The 22619-nt window shown below is 41.6% G+C and overlaps 1 protein-coding gene across 4 annotated transcripts in view; it reads left to right on the plus strand.

Moving 5' to 3' along the window:
• The window catches only part of tn (tripartite motif containing protein thin), an 83149-nt gene that overhangs the window by 43986 nt on the left and 16544 nt on the right, over nt 1-22619 (plus strand). The window contains exon 1 of one of the 4 annotated variants that reach the window (XM_080286136.1): nt 9355-9537. The exons of 1 other annotated variant lie outside the window; for it this stretch is intronic. The gene's annotated coding sequence lies outside the window, so the exon portion shown is untranslated. Of the gene's footprint in view, nt 1-9354; nt 9538-9582; nt 9736-22619 lie in introns of those variants that run through there. 2 more of the 4 variants (XM_080286143.1, XM_080286151.1) reach the window with 2 other exon arrangements.

The following is a 22619-nucleotide window of genomic DNA, read 5'->3' on the forward strand; positions in this document are numbered from 1 at the left end:
AATCTCTTGGCCGCATTGCGTGTAGTGTGATACTATTAGGATGATTATAGGTAGAATATAATGGTATTGATTAATTCTTCACCAAGTAGTGTTTTCAAATACCCTTGTCTCATAGTTTCCAGAATCTTATTTAAGCAGGTTACATCACAAGAGGGTGCAAATTCAGACTGAGAGAAGTGACTATCGAAATAATTTAATCACGGAAAAACGGATGAGTAACTACCCATGGAGAAGTATGGGTAGATTATGGGGGTTCTGGAAGGTGCGCCCCTGACGTGGGTGTGGGCGAGGAAGGTGCAGCTATATCCAGCAGTGTCGCGTCCAACATAATAATAGTGAGTGTATTCTGGGCGGGGTGTGTGTGTGCGTGCGTGTGTGCGTTTTTGTGTGTGTTTGTGAGGTGTGCAAATTGGGACGCTGATGGAAGGAGTAAATGTGGTTTGGCCGGAAAGCTGTGACGTATGTGGAGGTTCTGTTGATGCTTCTATTAATATTTACATTAAAAATAGTTGCACTTACCAGAACTTGTAATTTTGGCTTCTCTTAACCAAAGCTTAGCCAATAACGTCTGACAGCCGTCTGTTGATGTCAATGAAAATAAAAGTCTGCATTTCGCAAAACAAGTTGCAATTTCAGTTTCATTAAAGGAAACAACTTTCCTGTCGAGTTTAGCTGACGTCTTCGTTTATTTGCAGCTAATATAACAGCAGTTGGCAAAGTTGTCATGATTAAATGTCACTAAAAATATCTCCTAATGGTGTTTGGTTAGTGTGTTTATGAGTTCACATGACAATATGTATTGCTGCACGTACCAAATAATTCCTTTTATCTCGAAATTCATCTAATTAAAGCACTCTTATTATGACTAGTTAATGTCTATATTTAACAGGAACACAGTAATAGCTGCGCTTGGCAAACTTATTTTAGTTTTAATTTCACTCACATTAACTCCTTGCTACAGTGTTTTGTGTAAATTACTTTTTGTGTTTGCCCGACAAAAGTTTCTGACGGTTTCAGTGAATGACTACAGATTCACAGTTCATGCTGCGCTGATACTTAAGAGAGAATGGAAGAAAATGAAATTAATATATATGTCAGCACATATTCTACAAAATCAAAGTCTACCAGAAGACGAATTTGTTCGACTGTTGGAAATTCTATTAGTCATAGGACTGAAAACTGTCTCGATTACCCATTGGAATGCTCGATTTTCCCTCACTAAGATAAAATAGTCTGGATTTAACCTGATTAGAATATCTATTTGTGACCATGGCAGTGAAAAGACATTATGCTTTCCATACTGACTCGTCTCCAATGTGATCAGCATTTCCCTAAAGATGTGCTGTTTGGTGCTTATGCAAAACACCTGTGATGTTTTGTGAGTTGGACCGCCGTGTTTACAGAGACAAATTACCCATGAAGTACTGTGGATGCTTTGTGAGGTGCCCCTGACTCGCCTGGGTACTATCACGATCAAAAGTTCGCCGACACTTGCGTACCAAGTGTGACGATGGAAGGTGTTACATCGTTTTCTTTTCTTCTTTCTCTTTCGTTTTCTTTTGGGAACAATATGATGCTCACAACACAAGAGTGTGAGAAGGAAGAACACCCTGTGACTTTCGAGGAGCGAATGAGAACTGTGGAAGACAGGACGCAAATCTGGCAGGGAAGTGTAGGCGAGTATTAGCTAGTAATAATAGCCCAATAAGTTGTGAGGTCCCCATGATTCACAGTGGGTACTTTGTGAGATTACAAGCGGGTAGTGGTAGTCATGCATACTTCTGTGTTTGTGGGTATTTAGTGGAGATAACCGTGAATGGTTTTTACAAGGAGGAAAAGCACAGTTGCATTCAAATACTCTATTCCACGTTTGGGGTTTCGAAATAATGAAGAGAGTTTCCAGTCTTTCCTACAGCATGAATGTCACTGATTAGCTAAGGAAGGTCTCAGTAGGTTTTGACGCGGTTTAGAAGCAATAGAAAACAACTGTTGTCCACCAATATATAAGGCGGCGGAAGCGAGAGTGAATTATATAAGAAAGTACTGAAATGAAGAGATTAAAGGAGAGGGGTTAAGGAAGATTGTTTCCATCCCTTTCACAACTATCTCTTGTAAGCTTAAAATAAATCATCCAGTATAGGCCAGAGTAAAAATTTTGAGGACATCATCATGCTGAAGGAGTTAAGGACATCATCTACGACCTTTTCCGGCTGCTAAACTAGAATACACGTGAGATGTTTAGGTAGCGGAGGGTGATAGCTAAGTGTTGAGAGTACCTGAGGTGAGACCCGTGACTTGGGTATGCCTAAACAGAAACATGTGAACTGCTGCGGGTACTTTAGTTATGAAAAATGATGATGATGATGATGATGATGATGATGATGATGATGATGATGATGATGATGATGATGATGAAGAGGAGGAGGAGGAGGAGGAGGAGGAGAGGGCGAAGAAGAAGAAGAAGATGTAGAAAAAGAAGAAGGTAATACTAATAATAATGATGATGATATAAAGTCAAAATAAGTTTATTAATTAAATTCCTGGAGATCCCTAGTAAAGCTGAATACTGTGTTTGCTAACAAAAAAAAAGTAATTGGATTGAAAGGTTTAACCCCTACACCACAACTACCAGTTTGCTGTCATATTCCAGCCACTGACAGACGATATTTTAACATATTCTAACTAATGACAGAATATTTTTGTATGAATTAAGGAGGACCTCAGGGAATAATGGACTTAGAAGCAAGCTTTATTATCTTCATTCTAACGCAAAACATCTTTTTTTTTATTTCTTCATATACGATTTAATTAATTCAGTTGGTCGCAGAAATTACTATTATCTTTTCCAATACGTGGTTTCCAGAAGTTGAATAAAATCATCTGGTGTTAGCAAGACTGCAAGAGAGGCGTCATTGTGCTGAAGTGGTTAGTAGGCTTAAGGCCAATTTTAAATGAAGGGATGAAAGGCCCTGTCCGTGAATTACTTAAGAAAGGATCAAAAGCTAAGAATTCAGCTGTTGATTATGTGATTATGTGTAAGGAGTTCAGGTTGTGTGTGTGTGTGTGTGTGTGTGTGTGTGTGTGTGTGTGTGTGTGTGTGTGTGTGTGTGTGTGTGTGTGTGTGTGTGTGTGTGTGTGTGTGTGTGTGTGCGCGCGCGCGCGATGAGGGGAGGGTGCGGCGGTATGGACCTCGACAAACAGGAAGTGTGAGCAGCAGAGTTATTTTAGCGTGGGTAGAAGAAGTGTCGTGGTGGCGGTGGCGGTGATGGTGGCAGCTGGCGACCTTGCTAGACACACCCCACTACACGCCACCTCACGCCTCGCTCAGCATAACACAGTGATAATACTGCCTACTTACAATCCACGAGTCCAACAGGTCTGCCTCATTATATACAAAAAAAAAAAAAAAAAAAAAAAAAAAAAAAAAAACAGAACTATCTATTTGCAGCACCAGAGTTCATCCCATCTGCCTAACTCCACGTAGCATGATGATTATGTTGTCTGTCTGTTTTCTACTCTGTAATACAAACTATCAACACAAAATCAGCTATTTGTTGCTGTTGTTACTGCAACCCCAGTCTCATCTGGACGTACACCTAGTGGGTCTGCGGGAAGCCGGCCACTTCACCGGTCGCTCCCACAGGGCATTTGTTCAGGTTTTGTTGAAAGATTGGCTGTGTTGCGATAGTGCTGTGCATGCGGTAAGTGCACAAAGCTGTAACAATTATTTGCAGTCCAAGAATTTACTGTGCCTCCCTCGTTTCACGTAAAGCAATATCATACTAACTCTGTTTCAGTCGTTGAGTTCATCATGCCGGCTTCATTATACAGTACTTAACAGTGTAGGAGTTTGGCCTTTCCAGACACAGCATCATTATGCATTCAGCGATCAGCATAACGCGATGGAAATGTTTTTCATCTATTTATCTATCTATTTTCAATCCAAGAGTTAGGTTTGCCAGGCATAGAACACCCCTCCTGTCTTGCTCTGAGAACACAACAGTAGATTACAATTTGTTACATGCAGTCCACCACCCAAGCCTCGCTCTTAAGAAAATAATGGAAATAATCTGTCCATCTCTTACCAGACGGTCAGTCTCAGAATTCATCTTTCCTAGACTAAACTATCATTCCTTTCTTCAGCAAGTTAGCACAACGGTTGTACCATTTACGCATCTGTCTTCAGTCAAGCGACCGCGATGTTATCCAACTTTGGGTAGACCTCTCGTAGTGATAAGGGGCAAATGGTTTTCAGTGCTCTTTCAGAAATTCCCCCACACGCCATTTTAGAAAAATCCATCACAACAGTCCTGAACGAGATGTCTAGCTACACAACAGAGATACTGAGTATTCGTTCCCGTGTGGTGACGTGTGAGGATTGTTGGTGAGCCTGGTGCTAGTGTGTGATTGGACTACTGGACTCTGGGAACGGGTTTCGTAGTCTGTGTTCAAATTTGAGTTCATCGTAAGAACGTGACGTCGATCCCGACTGAGACAAGAAACAATCTGAGGATTTCAAGTTCGCTAAAAACAACCTTTACTGCTCTCCCTTAAGGCCCACCGACATGTCATAAAAACACTCCCACTAATACTGTCACACCAGTTCTGAATTAAATAGCCCTGCATATTTTAGGTTTAGTACTCTGCTAGTGACATCCGGGATGGTGGAGCAGTAACACAGACAACATCGTAAGAATAAGTACATGAACCCTTGCAGTGGTTTACATTCTACAGCGCCAGACCAAGAGAGCTGAGCCTGAGATGTCGTCCCTCACTGAACAACTTTTACTTATTGGAACATTTTAGTTATGTAGGAGACCATCTGAGTGTTTGATCAGCAAGAATAACTAAAATTAAATAAAAGGCAGTAGTTATGAGATACTAACCATTCGTGGTGGGAAAAATGGTAAAACCAGATCTAAAATTGTTCAGATTACGGCAACTGTGTGATTCAGTTTTAATTTAGTGTCCAGATACACTTTCTATTTTGTGGCGGGCAGTAACTTCATGATAACATGCATCAATCTACCCTCGCTGCCACTAATAAAGTAATACTTTGAGTGCCGTGAAATCGGCTGATGAAAACGTCTGTACACAAAAAGCACCCTCAGTCCTTGGGTTTGATATGTTAACAACGTTAATACGAAAGATATTTCCTGTTCTAAATAATAATAATAATAATAATAATAATAATAATACAACCTGGAGATAATCAGGAAAAATTAAGTACTTGTGGTTCGTAACAGAGTTACGAACCCGTTCAATACGGGAAGCCTCCCTAAATTGTTACAAGAATAAAAATAAATTAAAAAATGAAAAGTAACAGAACTGAAAGAGTTCATTTTTGTCCCTTGAAGAGTAAGCTACGAGCAACAAATCAAAGACACAGTAACGACTAACAGAGCAAGAAGTCTCTACCATGACATCGGTAAAACAAATGAGGGTAAATTTTCTACTAGTTTGTGAGAGCTTTGTGGGATGCAGAGTACGGCACGACAATGGTCCGAGAGTGAGGTCCGGGCACCACAGATAAGAGGAATGTGACAGAAAAAGAGGTAAGAGTACGCGCAGTGAACTAGAAATTCTACAGATACATTTCCTCCTTTCTTGTTCCTGGATCCTACCTCACCCCATTCTCAGGAGGGAAAAGGGTCATGATGATGATGATGATGATTCACCGTCTATACATGTTTCTTATTCATTTTTTAAATGAATGGATGCATGGTCTACTGCACTGGGCATCCTGCTAGATTACTCGTACTCCTTGCTTTTCTCCTTTTTCACTTCTACTTCATTCCATCTCCTAAGTGGGAATGTATAGGATTAGAATGATGATTTTTTTTTTGGGGGGGAGGGGGAATAAAACTGATTCGCGTTGTTGACGATTTGCAGGCTTTTGAAAGAATCAGGATTGAAAATTAAATGTAAAGGAAGCATCGGTGAGTAAAAGGGTAAATAATGATTGAGTGAACCAGATTTTAGTGTGGAATTAAATATATTTATGTACCAAACCTTCTCCTCTGTAAATGTGAGCCTGCAAGATATCTTAGTTACCGTCCAGATTAGATGAAAAGTGGCTGCTATCATCAGTGTGAATAACACTCACGTTATGATTAACTTTTCATGTGGAACGAATACCTCCTGTTCCCCAACCACACTCCCCTTTACCTAGGGCATCATTTCAGATGGAGCGGGGATGGTTCCAGCATTAAGGCCCCCCCCCCTCAATATTCTTCCCTTTCACATTACTGCAGGTTACATGTGTGTGTGTGTATATATATATATATATATATATATATATATATATATATATATATATATATATATATATAACAGAACAGAGGAAGAAAAAACAAAAGAATAAAAAAAAATAAGTCCAGGCAGCAGATTACTGGTGTCCTCTGTTCATAAAATATCTATATCTATATCTATCTATCTATCTATCTATCTATCTATCTATCTATCTATATATATATATATATATATATATATATATATATATATGTAAATAACAACAGAGGAAGGAAAAACAAATGAATAAAAAAAAATAAGTCCATGCAGCAGATTACTGGTGTCCTCTGTTCATAAAATATCTGTAACAGTTAGACTTGAACAGCAGTAGGTTGAAGTTTGGAGGGAAACAACTCTAGGGAAGCGAGTTCCAGAGAGATGCAGTTCGGGGAATGAAAGAATTCTGATAGGCAGAAGTTCTGCAATATGGCTGAGTGTCATTCCAGTCATGAGCTCGGCCAGCTGCCCGTGTAGCACAAGGGAAGGCATGGAGAGGTGGCACTATATATATATATATATATATATATATATATATATGTGTGTGTGTGTGTGTGTGTGTGTGTGTGTGTAGATATAGGCTGCTGTATTTTTTTAACCACAGATCTACGCCAGTACCAGACATAATTCCACAGCATACATTTTAAAGAATCATAAAAAGGTGTTTAATTTCGTGGTGGTAGGTGGTGGAGACCTTCATCCACTCACTTGATGTAGCGCTGCATACTTCTTCCTTCATCTTTATCACTCTTTTTCTGTCTCTGCCCTCCTCTCTTCCTGTTTCTTTCATCTTTCCTGTTACTTTTATTACTCTTCTCTCCTATTCAGGTAGCTTTCCATCGGGTGACAAGCAAAATGGTTTTCTGTAAGCCAGGAAACCTTTAGCAACGCTGGGTGGTAGCCGTATAACAAACTCTTGCATGTTTTCTACGTGTCAGCAAGTGGGTTGGTGGTGGGTTAGTGCCCCTCTCCAACAACAAACTCAAAGACAAACGGACATCCCTTAAGGGATTATGGTGTCCGGCTATTGATAGACAGAGAGACAGATAAATTTCGAGAGGTGCCTCACGTATATTGATTGAGAGCACCACCTGCGGGTGTGGTGTTTCGTCATCGACTCAGCTAACGTATCTAGAAAAGTTGTGTGCCTTGCAGCTGTGAACTACTGACAAGCTGCTCCGAGACAGCGTGAAGTACACAACTTCCCTCTGAGCTGAAACATATCCGGCCACCTGTTGCCTGCTCCTTTACCCCCCCACACCTCCACGCTGGGTGCTCATGGCGGAACCCGGCGAGCTTAAGCCTGTTTCGAAATTACCATACTGTTCATTATAACTTGACCTAAAATTATCATCCCTCCAGCTAAGCTTGAAGAAGAAATATACACTCACATATAGTGCTTGTTACGAACAAATACTAGATAGATCTGATACCTTACGGGGCTTCTCTAGAGTGACGAACCTTACTTGTGCAATCCTAAGAGGCCTACAGTGAAGCACTGTAGGCTATGGGGCTTTGCTAGAGGGAAGCATCTTTCCATGTGAAAATCCATAGGGGGCTAAATTGGAGCACCATATGCTACTTCGTTAGAGTGACGCATCTAGTGTGTGAACTGACTGACCGGGCTGCTTCTAGAGATATTCCTCGTCTGAAATATTATGGAAAGGATGTGAAGCCGCATCGTATTGTCTTATTCTGCCACTGGACTACGTGAAATACCTGCAAAATAATGAAATTCCGCGCCATGTTAATATGGAAAAATTATCGTCTTGAACTGAACTTCTTAATGTACAGAATATTGGTAGAATCTTGTGTCTGTCATTAGCCCTAAAACCATGAGGGGCCACTTCTAAGCTGAATAAAGTCGACTGGTGGTGATGAGTTTTCTGTAGCTGTCAGAGAATTAGCTTCACTTATTTTATTATCTTTTATTTTCATTTACTTATATCTTTATTATCATTATTTTTTTAACAGACCGCTCAGATGTGACCATGAGTTTGTTGGATGTAATAATTTAGAACTTTGTGACTATCGATAGACTTCAAGGAGATTTTTTTAATACCTTACCTTAGACGTACTCTTGAACTAGGCGCCAGGGAACAGAAACGTAATATCAAAGTAAATGTCTCTAAAATGAATCAACGTAAACTCCACAGAACCTCAATGTAGTGATGGTAAGGTACGCTTCCGATATGATATCTTGGACATCGATATTGCAGTGTTAAGGACAGTTATTTTTCTGACTGCGTGGTACCACAGTTGCCACACACCCCGATGACCGATCTCTTAGCAGTCCTGTGTGGAAAAGAACATTAATTCCTGAGGTAAAATTTCACTTTGAGGGAATCACTAGAAGAAGCTTTACCGTTGAGTTTATTATATCTTTTGTATATTTCTCTCATTCATTTTTCCTATGCAAATACTGTTTCCTGTTTATAACGTTTTCTCATAATATTTCCGCTGACCATGTGTGCTGACGTAAGAGCAGAGTTTATTGTTTTGATCAAGGCGGAGCCCTATTCACGTCCCCCCCCCCTCAAGGAATATATACATGTCACATAACATAGACTAGGGTAGGTTAGATTAAATTAGACTAGAGTACACTGAGTTTCTGCAAGTCAAACATTTATACAGCCCTAGAAAGATTTAAAGGGACTAAATGTGCACTTCCGGTAATACCCCCAAACTAGAGCTTTACCATTCCTGGAGTCTGGACTGGCAGGCACACCCGAGGCCCGAGTGGTATATCCCCTGCAGGTCTATTTGCGAGTGGCGGCAGACCGTGACGTGGTGGGGTGACGTGACGGTGACGTGGTTGACCCGGACACGGCAGTGGGGGCGGGGTGGCATGGCGATGTGCTAAGAGACGCCAGGCTCGACTCGGGATGGGGGAGGAAGGGAAGAGGCGGGGTTTGGGGCAGGGACAGGGGCAGGAGTGTTGGCTGGGGGAGGTTATGGGTGGGGACAGGGCGAGGGGTGGGGGTAGGCTGGCTCTGTGGGTAGGGGTGACGCGGGGGCACTAAAAATACCCCCGGCAACCCACTAACCCCGGTGAGGGAGGCACGGCGCTCCCTCACAACGACCCGAGGCGCCACACCGGCAGTCGTCTCGCAGCGGCCGTCAGTGGTCGTGCCGGTACCTCACCACCTTGTGCCTGGCCAGCTACAATGGCCCTCGCCCTCCCCATCACCAGGCAGTCCAGATAGCATAATACAAAACCAGGTGGCTTCTGTGTCCGTACACGACAAGGTTAGTGAGAAGCAGCGGTGGTGAAGCCCAACCGGCTGCCACGCCGGCGTCTGCGCCCTCCCGTCCCCTCCTCCGTCCAGAATAGACCCTGCGATACCCCTCCACTGCAGACTAGCGCCACACCTTCTGCCGTCCCGCCGTTCCCGCCGGCCGCGGGACCGGGCGTCCGTTAGCACCAGGAGCCACGGCGCCAGGCAGGTATCCTTGCTGCCGAGGTGGTCGTGGCCGGCCGGCAGACGCTAAAGGCCACGCTGCCTCGCACTACACTCAGTGTCTCTAGCTCAGTTTGCCTCAGTTGTGCAGTTCGCCTCCTACAGTGCTCAGTATTGTGGCCCCGTGCTCAGCCATTCCTCTCGTGTAGTACATGCTCAGTTCGTGTCTCCGTGCGAGTATCTCTGAATTTGCAAAGGAAAAAATACCGTATGTAAAATCACGCAAAATACATTCACGGTGTTATAGGGCGTGTGGTTACCTTGGTCTTCCACCAGTGAACTGTGTGGCTCTCACGTTGGTGTAAGTTTTGTTGTTTCGCTAACCATTCTCACAACTCTGTCTCTGTGCCCTCAGCATTGCTCTCATCGCCACCACTGCCTCAGGTCAGTTTAAAACTGTGAAAAGAGAAAGGTTTTAGATCAGCAGATTCTGGTCTGGTAAAACTATCAACTGTTTCATCTTACCATAGCATCTTATCTCCTCAGCTAAATCTTGCAGCCTATCCAGCATGTCCTTGATCCGACATTTTGCATGTCCTGTTACGGTGCCCTCCGCGAGAACCATTACTCCCCCTTAACATACCTTGCTTAAATAACTTAGTCACACTGTCCTTCAGGATCAAAGCCACCAGCAATGAATGGTCTGATCAAAAGACTGAGGAGAGTCTTCACACGTGAGTTTCACAAACATAGTGGAGTAATCAGGCTGATATTCAAGATGGGCTAAGTTCATGGTTTTTAAAGACGAAAAACAACTACCTTCAAGCTTTGTTTTCTGACTAGGAAAGCGTTTCACACCTGAAGGACTTTGCACATTGTATTGAGACGTAAATCTATAAATACCCCCTATCACAAGCTTTAAGCCTATTTACATGCTGCCTGATGCTGCATCCTGTGAAGGATCGTCAGTGTTTGCAAGTTTTCTAGTTGATCTCGCTGAAGAACAGAGAGCTACTCATTCGTGACCTGAGTTAATCTAGTACATGTTACGACAGATTCACAATGATTTCTAGTGCTGTGGTGGTAATGGTGATGATAATAGTTGTTCAGTGGCAGTGCTTTTGGTGAGGGTGATGCTATAAAATAAACCCTTTATTATGATAAAAGTTTTTTATTTTGTTTCATTGTTCTAGCCAGCTTCATACTATTTTATTATACTCAGAAGACTCCCTCGTAATGAAGGGGTTCATGGAAGGTAGATCCAGCCCTTCCTGTTCGAAAAGTCTCTCCGAAGCTGAATAAACTAATGTGGAAATAGCAGTAATAAAGTAAAAAATACATCCTGGGAATGAATGGGTTATAAAAGTACAGTATTCTCATTGCTTTAAGAGGATCCATCTCGGCATCTCTTCTTTAACAGTTAATATTGACTATTTCGCCTCGGTATCAACTTGAACATCTTCATTTTTTACCTACTTAACCTGTGGACGTCTTCTACATTTAATTCTTGTTATCTTCAGACATTTATAGCTAGTTGAGGGAGACTTTTCTAACTGGAGGAGTTGGATATAACCTTCGTTATCCCCTTCAGTGCGAGAGGCCTTTCCCACGTTGGAATCGCTAGGAGGTGGCAAGAATGAAGTAAAATAAGACGCCACTGTATTGAAGGAGTTAAGATTGGCACATTCACCATCAGTTATATACAGAAGGATATTAAGGTGGAGGTGATGGTCAGGTGGTAAATGAAGGGAAGCGAGTTTGATCCCAAGCTAAAGAAGGGAACAGACCAATGATCTGAATCCCGTGAAACAGACGTTACTAATCCTCCACAACATCCATTGATGCCATAAAAGCACCCTCATTAATATTATTACATTAATCCTGAAAGACACAACTTTAGCATGCATCCAATGTGGAGGTTGGATATTCGCGCCAAAGTGGTGATAGGCTACGTAACGATGTGTGGATCAAAGAAGGATTGCTGGGTCTCAGCAAACGGATTATCAAGTCTATGCCCTGAGTCGAATAAATAAAATGCAAAATAAGTCGTAAATGAAAATACGCCCTTGATTAACGTTTGATGGAGTTGAATTCATCTCTGAAAGATCTCTTCGGTGGTAAATCTTATCACCAGATGGCAGCAGTATACAGCAATGAAGACGGTTTATGGCCATAATTCTAACTTTTTTCGCCGGAAAACTTTTTTTTTTCTCTCTCTGCTGAAGAATTGATGCAGGATAGATTTTTCCTTTTTTTTTTTTTTTTTTTTTTTGAGGGACTGAAGACAACCTTCTATAACGCATCGACTAGCAGAGGACTCCTAAGCTGAATAAAACCGTCTGGAAATAGCAGGGATGAAGTATAAAGACGCCATCGTGTTGAAAGCTTAACTCTTTCACCACGATGATCGGTGATGGAGAGGGACGCCTTCACTTGATGGTACCGATATAAATGAGTGGTTCCCCTGCCCCTTTGCGCGCACATCCTTCAGCTCCATCCCTATCCACAGTAAGGAGGAAGGACTGCAGGAGAAGGTTAACTTCAGCCTGCAGTCCAGTGATTTAACATTCAGATGACCCTGGAACCACAACAACAGTAACCATAATGACCACTTGTTTATTTTGGTCAGGCTATTGCCAAAGTAATTCACCTTAGGAATGACCTCTCGCAGTGAAGGAGTTTCATTTCGAAAAGCCCACTCTAGATGAACATAAATCACTGGACATTAACAGAAATAAAAATAATACGACATTGTAAACGTAAGGTTAGAACTGGAAGTGAAAACTCTGGCAACCCTCACTTTTGACGTCATTAACTCCTTCAGCCGAGAAAGTCAGTATTATTGCATTGTTGCTGATCCCAGACGATTTAACGCAGATCAAAAGAGTACCCTAGTACCGAAGCGGTTAATGGTTACCATATCTAACCCTTTCAAGTCTCTCCTCAGCTGAATGAAATCATCTGGATAAAACAAAAATATACAACAGAAGACGTCATCACACTGAAAGGGTCAATGAAACATTCGACAAGAGAAAAGTGAGTGAGGCTACATGGAATATTGGAAAATAAAATTTTTTCTCCCTCATATCGACTCATTCACAGACCAGATAGCTTATTCCCTGAGGCCCAGAAGTCCTCCTACATGCCATACTACTTCACATTCGACATGTTGGGACCTAATGAAAATTGTCCATACCAACTGCAGCATGCCCACAAGTGATGTAAAAATGTCATGTTTATTGCTTGCCTTGATCTATTGTTTAAATCCTACAATATGATGACGTGTCTCATCTTCATTTCTTCATACCTCCTGACGATTTTCATTCAGCTTAGGCGAGATTTCTCAGAACAGAGGAGTTCGATGTAGTCGTCATTAGTTCCCTCACTACAGTGGCACACTTCTCAAGCTGAACATAATGTCTCTGTCAAGATTATGATATAAAGACATCATGGTAGTAAAGATGTTCACAATATTATAAATGAATCCCGGTTCACTGGTGGAGGAGGACAAAAACAAATGAAGTCTTCGTTTTTATAAACTGTGTGGAGCGAAATGCACGAAATTTGAGCGAATGCACTTATTTACTTCTAATAGCTGATTAGCCCAGTAAGGCTATAGATGACCATCATCCGCGTTATCTTCCACTTATGGATTTCCACTTTAATTACAGTGTTTGAGATTCTTGACAGTAAGTAACAAGTAAAATTTTTCATGGGCCACATTATACTAATATTGAGATAATTAAAAATAAGACTGAATATCATTTTAACTTGGTAAGATCGAAGTACAGCATTATTCAGTTGCCGGTATGTATGGAAGGTTGGATCAAGCTGGCCTGATATTCAAGACAAGAAAGTTAATTGTAGATTATTATCGCACTTCCAGTTCGCTCAGCACACATGTAAAACGCATGTTCATCACGGAAAGGTTTGCCGTGCCTAGCTTTGCATTGCAGTAAATTAATGTTGTCGAGGTCACTACATTTTCTACTCTTTTCTCTTAACTTAAGGTATGGTAAACTTGCACGATTGGAAACCTATGCTAACTTCACTAAATCTGGTGCTGTTAAATCTAGCACAATTAAGCTCAAAAAAGGAAAACCTACAGAAGGGACGAAAATAGCATTATGATTTTGCTATTTAGTGATTAGACGAGAACAATTTGCAATAATATCTATGAAGAGGTTATATCGCCATTATATGTGATCCCAGTTAGTCGAGTGATTGTAAACTTAATAGCTGATATGATCTTGTCCTGTTCATGTTATGCTGCTTTTTGTCTGGATCGCTGCAGTCCTTGTCACATGGAGGCATGTTGCATAGGCGAGGCAACTGACTGTTTGTAATTGTTTGCTGTTGATAAAGACTAAACGTTAAATGTATCTTCCCATGTTATCCAAGACTTTGATTCTTGTTGGCTGATACAGCGCTTCGTAGTAATTCAGTATTCATAACCATACAACAAATGAAAACTAGTGCTGATTGAAGAAGGCAGATTTCCCCATCGATTGCTCGACGGTCATTAAGACAGGCAATTTTGACCGAGCTAACAATAAAAAATAAAAAAATCTTAAGTTTTCTGCAGACATGACGGCAGAGTTCCCCCTTGTTAGTACAGTCAGGGACATAATTTCTCGATATTTCACTGCTTCTGTTTCACACTTAAAGCATGTCTTTACTTCTCTCGTTGACGGATTGACAGGGAAACATATAAAGCCTTTCCTGTAAAGAACATTCGCCAGCGGAGGGCGAAGACAAGTAGAAGCAATGGAATACCTGACCTGACTGCTATCATGATAAAAAATTCGCCTACACTTTCTTGCTGGTTGTGGCGATGAAAGGTGTTTAACGAACTATTTCAATGCGACAGCAATAAGCACACAGCAGTAGAATAAGGGAAGGAAGGATATTCTACGACGCTTAGCATGGAATGAGAAATATGGAAAGCAGACACGACACTGGCAGGGGATGGTTGGCGAAGTAATGTCCCTGGCTGTACGTACTGGCCAGCTTCCTGTTGACATTACTGACGTACTTAAGTTCTGAGGAAAGGATACCGAAGTCACACCGAACTGGCATCACCTGGCTGCCCTTTTTGGTCCAAGAAGAACATGTCCCATCCCTCCCTCCTTCTCTCCTCTTCACCCCTCTCTTATATATTGGATTGTTGTTTCTTGTACTGATGTTGTTTGTTTATTATGTGCTTACTTTATGAGAGTGTTTGTTGATGTATGAAACGAGCTATATATTCATGGCTGAAATGAAGATACTGGCAGATTGCGACTTTATTTTATTGTCATCAGTCACTACGCCTCAGCTTAACCTCTTTAGTCAGACGACGTTATATTCGTTTAATTCTTGCCAGCTCTTGACGACTGTATTCAGCTTAGGATAAGCTTTTTCGAAATGGAGGAGTTAAATAAGACCTTCATTATTCTCTTCACTGCTGGGGATATTTCTAACTCAAATAAAAACGTCTGGAGGCAGCAAGAATAAACAAATAAAATGTCACCTGATTCAGAGGGCTAAGATGATCACACATTTTTGAGGCAGCGACCCCCCCTGGCCTGGCTCAGCCCCCGCGGTATTTACCTGGACCTGTGCCCCTGCCAGCACTTATAAACGTACTGGTATTTCCAGGCTTATTTTGGTGTGTGTGCGTAGGGGCAGGTGAGGGAGTGCCAAAGCCTTAGTCACGCCTCACTCACCACACCACCGCACACTCAGCGTTCATCACCCCTATACCGCAACAGATTATATCCCTTCACCATAAAACATATTATCCTGGTCCAATATATCGTCTACTTGTAGCATGAATAAAACCAACGTCAACTTGCTAAATATGTTACGCTCAACACAAATCTGTTCTGTTACATGGTGCATTATCTCATCCTTGAAATCACATATGGCCAGAATGTATGGTATTATCTGCCAAATTTGTCTTCATTACCTGCCAATGTGTGCTTTGTGTTCCCCCTTTTTAGTTGTTGTAATTTGCTGACAATACGTTATCTCCAAGTCCCACACTTTCCCCACCAATTTAGTCCCAAGCTGGAATTCAAGTTTCATCCTTAGTGTACTAATGTTATAAACCCCATTTCACTGACCTCCCTCCCCTCCCCCACTCTCTCGTATCACTTATTACTTGAGAATCCTTCTTCTTCCCCTCCCCCACTCCCTCTCTGGTTACTCTGAAGGTCCCTCCACACCCCCTGCCCCTCCCATCGACCACTGCAACAGAAAGTAATGACGCCTTGAGAACCAGATCATGCTGAGTTCACAAATTGCTAAATGAATTCTTAGTTCCCCTTGTGCCTTTGTTCTAACCCACAGCTCAGTAGCAGCCGACAGAAGGGAGAGATGTGTATAATATGTTGTTTTCTTTATTAATCATTCAGTATTACTTACCCATTATGCTTCTTAAAAATTTATGTCCAGTTCAGGTGGAAGTAGCTTTTCGAGCTCACTGTTGTGCTGAGGAATACATATTCCTTTTCCAAGAGTTTTCTTTTTATGCGGATGTTCTCTGGTTCGCAGAGGACATTTTTGTTTATATATACTTATCTTCTCACTGGTTCAGTCTAGAAAAAAAAAAAAAAAAAAAGTCCCCTCAGTGGAGTCAGTGGGCTAGAAGTAGGACACGAGGTCGTCAGTGCTTATGGAGTGACGCCCAAAACCTTCGCCTCGGTATTTTATTGACCTCAGCTATCTTGAAAATATTTGTGCTCATTAGTAAAATTCTCCATAGCATTCGAACTGCATCATTTCATCAGGAATCCCGGGAACAGGGGAGCAGTATAACAAGTGACCATTATTATACGTTACAAAATGTGATTGAATGCGAAAGTAATTAGAGCAAGAACTCCCGAGAAACTTTTTTTATCGCAAGGAAGAAGGAACCACACGCAAGAAGCACGCAAGATTGCTCCTTCAAAGAAAAAATAAATATATAAATAAATAACAGGAGGCCAAATTCAAGATCCGTCCATTTCAAGATGCCTGGATATATTCCGTTTAAAAGACTGGAGATCATAAGCAGAAGGAAATACAGACAGAGGAAGACAGTTTTAGAGTCGACCTGTTGCATACATGAAGGACTGGGAGAATCAGTTAATTTTTGTAGTTGCGAACTGGACAGAAAAGGAATGAAAGTTTGCTGCCAGACGGGTGCTACGCGCCCGCCGTAGAGAGCCAGATGAAAGTTGCCTCCTATCAAGTACGTACACTACTGTTATCTTGGGCTTGTCTTCCGTGCACCTGAAAAGTGTATTTTATTGGAAACATCATTGGCTGTCTTTAAATAATGATAAGAAAATGTATGTTATAGGACACATCATCTGGCTATCTTCAGATAATAATGTGAAAATATTTTACTGGACACATCGTGGGCTTCCCTTAAATAATTGTAAATAAAGTGTATTTTATTGGACACATCACTGGCTACCCTTAAATAATAGCAAAGAAAGTGTATTTTACTAGGCACATCATCTGGCTATCTTTAAATAATGGTGAACGCAATCCACGCCCACAAGTTCTAGGAAGCCTTACCCACAGAGCCATGGATGCTGTTAAATTTTTGCAGACTATATATATACGGTCTCCGGCAGAAAAGTTTTTGCTGCAGACTCGGTGTTGTTGCAGCGGTTGACTGTCCTGATACTCGTGCTGATCTTGGAGGCCGACCAACACCTCGCCTCTCTTTCCCAATATCTGTTAAGATTTTGTTAACGAACGGGGTAGGACAGAAAGCACCTCAGCAGAAGTAGTAAGGAAGAATATCGTGAAGCAACATTAGATTACCATACAATTTTCGGTTTTATTATATTTAAATTTTACTAAGACTCCGCGTATGGACGGCCTTAAATTCCCTCAAGGTATACTTTAAATCGGGACCTGCCTGCTTATTTCCCTGATCAAGGAAAGACATTTAATTATCTAGTTAAACTGTTCAATCGTTCACTCTACCTACTAGACATTTACCTTTTCCCAGCGTTCAATTATGTTACCTTCTTAAAGTATCAGCACGTCTATATGAAGTTCACCACGGCGTTAAACTACGACAAAGGAAAGTTCAAAGTTAAGTGAGATGTTAGCCACTACGCAGTCATTAACGTTGAAGTACATTTGTCTCGCACAAAAAGAAGGCTAGTAATTCTCGTCTCATTTCAAGGAACTTATTTTGGTCGACAGGTATATACATAATGTCAGTCAACACACACACACACACACACACACACACACACACACACACACACACACACACACACACACACACACACACACAGGCATTGGGGAGTCGTAATGCCAGCAAAGTTATTCTCAGTGCACAGACGTCTTCCCGTCGCTGCAGTATATTAATCAGATCTAGGGGAGCCTGGCGAACTTAAGGGGAAGGGGGGGGGTGAGAGGGGGCAAGGAGAAGAGGAGGGGTGAGAGGGGAAGGAGGGTAGTGAGAAGGGAAGTGCAGTTGGACAGGAGGGTTAGGGGGGCGGAAGTAACATTAGAGGGAAAGGGAGTGGCAGAAGAAGCAGGCATATGTGGTGGAATGTTGAGATAGTATGGAAAGAGAGGGAACTAATGAGGGATTGCAGATTGAGAGAGAGGGAGAGAGACGCGGTGGATGAATGAGATAGTAGCGTGCCGACTGCAAGAAGGGGAGAGTGCAATAAGGGATAGTAGGGAAAGGGGTAGAATTAGTGGGAGAGGGAGAAGGATGAGAAAACAAAAAGGGAGAAAAGAAGGGATGGGTGAATAAAAGAGTAATAAAGCAATGGGCAAGCAGGGGCAGAGTAAAGGAAAGAAATAAAGCAGAGGGGACAGGTTTGAGTGAATAGGTAAGAGGAAGACAGATATAGGGAAGATGTACTAAAGAGGAGGGAGAGAAATGGGGAGGCGAGAGGAAAAGCAATGAAAGCTATAAATAAAAGGCGACAGAAAAGGAGTAATCAAAGAGAGTGAGAGAGATTGAGTAGAGGAGGAGTGAATGTATGTGTGAGGGGGAGACAGATACAGGGAGGGTGTAGGTAAGTATGGAAAGAGAGAGAGAGAGAGAGAGAGAGAGATGTAAGAGGGGAAGAAGGAATGAGGGAATGAATATGGAGGGCGCGGGCTGCATTGGCAAGGAAGTGGATGGTGTGTAAAGAAGGAAGAATTTAAAGGAACATTCATTGAGAGAGAGAGAGAGAGAGAGGGGGGGGGAAGGGAGAAGGAGAGCAAGTGTGGGGGAGGAGAAAGGACCGGTGAAAGTGGAGCAAGACATCAGTATGTTTGTGAAGCAGAGAGAGAGAGAGAGAGAAGAATGATGACGAATGTGGGCAAAACAGGAAGGAAGCGGTGTTATCGAAGAGAAGGGAATTTAACAAATAAGAAAAGGCGAAAAAGAGTGATAAATGAGAACGGAAGCTGAAAAAGATAATGAGGAAATGGGATGAAGAATAAGGGCAAGAAAACGAATGAAACGAGATAAAGGATGCAAGATAACGGAGAATGAAGCAAGAGATGAAGGAAGCCAAGACGTGTGAAGAAAAGTGGAGAAAAGGAAATAGAAGACGTGAAAGAAAAAAAAAAAGAATGAAAGAACTAGCGAGGGAAAGGAGAGGAAAACGCGAAGAACTTGTAATAAAGGAAGAGGAAAGAATGAAGGTATGTGGAATGAAGAGGGGAAATGATGACATGGATGAAGACGACTACAGCAGCGACAGCAAGCGAACGAATAAGTGGGGAGAGAGAGAGAGAGAGAGAGAGAGAGCAGCACCCGGCAGAAAGTATTCTTGGCGACACTTCCTCGGCGCCTCATTTTCTCCCCAGGCTGAACCGAACCTGAACCCAGATGTTCTTTTCCCTTCCTCTTGTCTCCGAATCCTCCCGCATTTCAATATAATTAACTCAGTATTTAAAATGCTTGAGTTGGATGATAATACATTGAATGCTCAGCTAATGCATAAATATAAAAGTCAAATGCGCTACGCCTGTACGTGTTCATGAATATTATCACATTACGATGGCACTCAAAATATTTACAAGATTGCTCTCTGGATGCTGCGTTTTTTTATTTTTTTATCAACTTTTTAAATAGTAAATGACTGCGCAGCTTCAGGTTTTAATCTATCCCCTCTAATTTCCACTTAAAAAAAAGTATATTCTCATATATTCTGTTTTATATGAATGTCCAGTATTATCTTCTCAGTGTATTGCAATAACAGTCGTCCTCAAAACCTCCGATTACGTGAACTAATAATATAAATATACTGTAAAAAGTTTTTTTTCTCTGCTTCTTTATTGGATTCCACGATTGTTATTGGCCCCACTAGACTTGCCAAAGGTTTTAGAAGCAAGGGGCATTAACCATCCCCACGTAACAAAGAAGGGTGACTGGGTAGTGAGACTGCGCCGTGGCTTTTCTTTGTTCTTTGTCCGCTAGGGCTAGAGCACTGAGAGAGAGAGAGAGGGGGGGGGGCTGTATCTAACCCCTCCAAGTTGAAATGCTAAACAAATCCGTCTGGGGTGTCAAGAATTAATGAAGAAGACGGCACTGGATTGAAGGGGATGAGATTAGAAGGGCTTGCTCATTTTCAAATTCGTCCTCTATCGTTTTAAATCTGCAAGCAATTTCACTTTATTCTTCCCACTGTCATGCGATTTGATTCTTTAAGTTGTTCTTTGTCAAGCAGTACACGAAGGTCGAGTGACGAGTAAAGAGAGTGGGACTGTGAAGGTTTGAAGCAGTAGAAGCTTTTTGCATATTATTTATTTCTGGGGACTGAGTCTTATAGACCTGCTATTACCAGCTTATTTCAAAATTAAGGAGAGAATTTTAGTAGCACAAGGGCTGATGAAGGCTGTATCTCCGCTATCAAGTTCATTAAGTTTTTTCCAGTCTGAATAAAATCACCCGAAAATACTAATACCAGGAATGCAATATAAAAGAGTCGCCGTAGTGCAGGGGTTCGTGGTTATTCTTTCTTCTTGGTTGATGGTACTTTGTCCTTGTCGTCACTAGCCTGTAGTTTAGAGTTGTAAATTCTTCTTGAGTCTGAAAGCGCCTTATATATATATATATATATATATATATATATATATATATATATATATATATATACCGGTATATATTGCCCTTTTGGTTATAAGTATATTGTTTCTGCCATATCACATCTGTCCTCATCAACCTGTAGTTTATTTAGAAGAATGGCCCTTAGACTCGAGGATCTTTATTCCCAGTTTTTTTTTTTTTTTTTTTTTTTTAGTGGCCAAACACACTGGACACTAGTAAGTCCACATAATGAATTTCTTCACTCCAATGGCATTTTGTTTTTTTCCATAAACAATTATTCCTTGCTGTTTTCACAGTTTATTCATCTTAGAGTAAACCTTGTGAACTGAAGGGTTTAGTTATAGCCTTCCCTAATATCTTTTCTACTATGGTGCTCTTCTAAATTGCATTAAGGAATCCAGCAGTTGCAAGGGTAAAAAATGAGACGTCAACTGAATGAAGGCATCAACGTACGAGAGAGAGAGAGAGAGAGAGAGAGAGAGAGAGAGAGAGAGCTAATCTTGAGGTTCTGAGGGGATTAGTAGGTTAAAATATTGCTTCTGTCCTGTAAAATACGAGCACAGTCATGCCTACCAGTGCGCAAAGGTTACCCCCGCCTCACGTGATGGCTGTGAGGTAAGCGAGGTAAGCCGCCAGTGCCGTATACAGTCACGGGCATAAACTTCTCCCACTACATGTTGTCACTTTTCTTCCTGACGCATCATACCAAAGAGAATCATCCATGACAGAAAAATATACCGAGCATCTTTCAGCATATGAATAATAGTCTGCAGGGGTTATGAGGTAGTAAAGATGTGATTATTCTACTCCATCCACTCCACACTTAAGGAATGTCCGTCTTTTTCCCCCCATGTTGCACCACACCAAACAAAATCATCTATGGGCAGAGAAACGCACCAAGCCTCTCTTAGTTTTGCATTAGACACCAGGGGAGAGTAAGAAGTAGAAGAGGTGCATTATTAGGCAACCTTTGTCCCTGGCTGTGCATGGATCCGTATTTATCTTAACCAGTCAGTCGGATAAGCAAGTCTCCACACCAGACTACTGTTTTTTTTTTTTTATTCTGTCAGTTTTAATGTTCAGTCTACTTTGCTTGTGAAGTGTATGGTGAATTAGTGAAAGGCAAACGTATTATCTGGCAATCTTATGCACAACTTATCCTTTTGAATTTGATTATGCGTTTTTAATTCTAAGGAACGGGTAGGATAAAGTCTTCATAAATCACCTCACAGCTATTGATCTTTCCCAAGTTGCATGAAATCGTCCGGAGTTAGCAAAAAAAAAAAAAAAAAAAGATTCAAGGAGCTAAACACAGGAAGGTTTGTGAATATGAACACTTGCTTTTAAGAACGTCTGTAATTATGAAACCTGTCTCTCTAGAAAGTTGGTATACAAGGATCCTATCACTCTAGAAACTTTGTAAATGTGAACCCAGTCAGTTTCAAGAAAGTCTGTAAACACGAACCATATCACACTCAATAAAGCCTGCAAATATGAACCCAGTCACTCTCGAGATGTAAATACGAACCTTGCCACTCTAGAAAGTCTGTAAGTATAATCCTGCCACTCTCAAGAACGTTCATAAATACGGAACCTGCCTCCGACGCCCACTTGAGCGCCGAAGTCAGAGTCACGCGCTGGGGTCGGGACGAGGTGCCGGCCGGCTTGGCACCTGAGTGGCTCCCTCGTGGGTATTCTTGGCACTGACCGACTCTTTCCCTACCTCTCTTTCTCCTGAACTTCTCTCTCTCTCTCTCTCTCTCTCTCTCTCTCTCTCACGGCCACCACGCTATATTTTGTGGTAATCTTGAAAATTGATCGTCCTTGTGTTCTTCGACTTTGGTGTTCTGCTTGGGATCTTATTTATTGTGGCATATATG

The sequence above is a fragment of the Coenobita brevimanus genome, chromosome 14, assembly GCF_032717465.1.
Source record: "Coenobita brevimanus isolate Jiangsu-jjx chromosome 14, ASM3271746v2, whole genome shotgun sequence".
NCBI classification, from domain to species: Eukaryota; Metazoa; Arthropoda; class Malacostraca; order Decapoda; family Coenobitidae; genus Coenobita; species Coenobita brevimanus.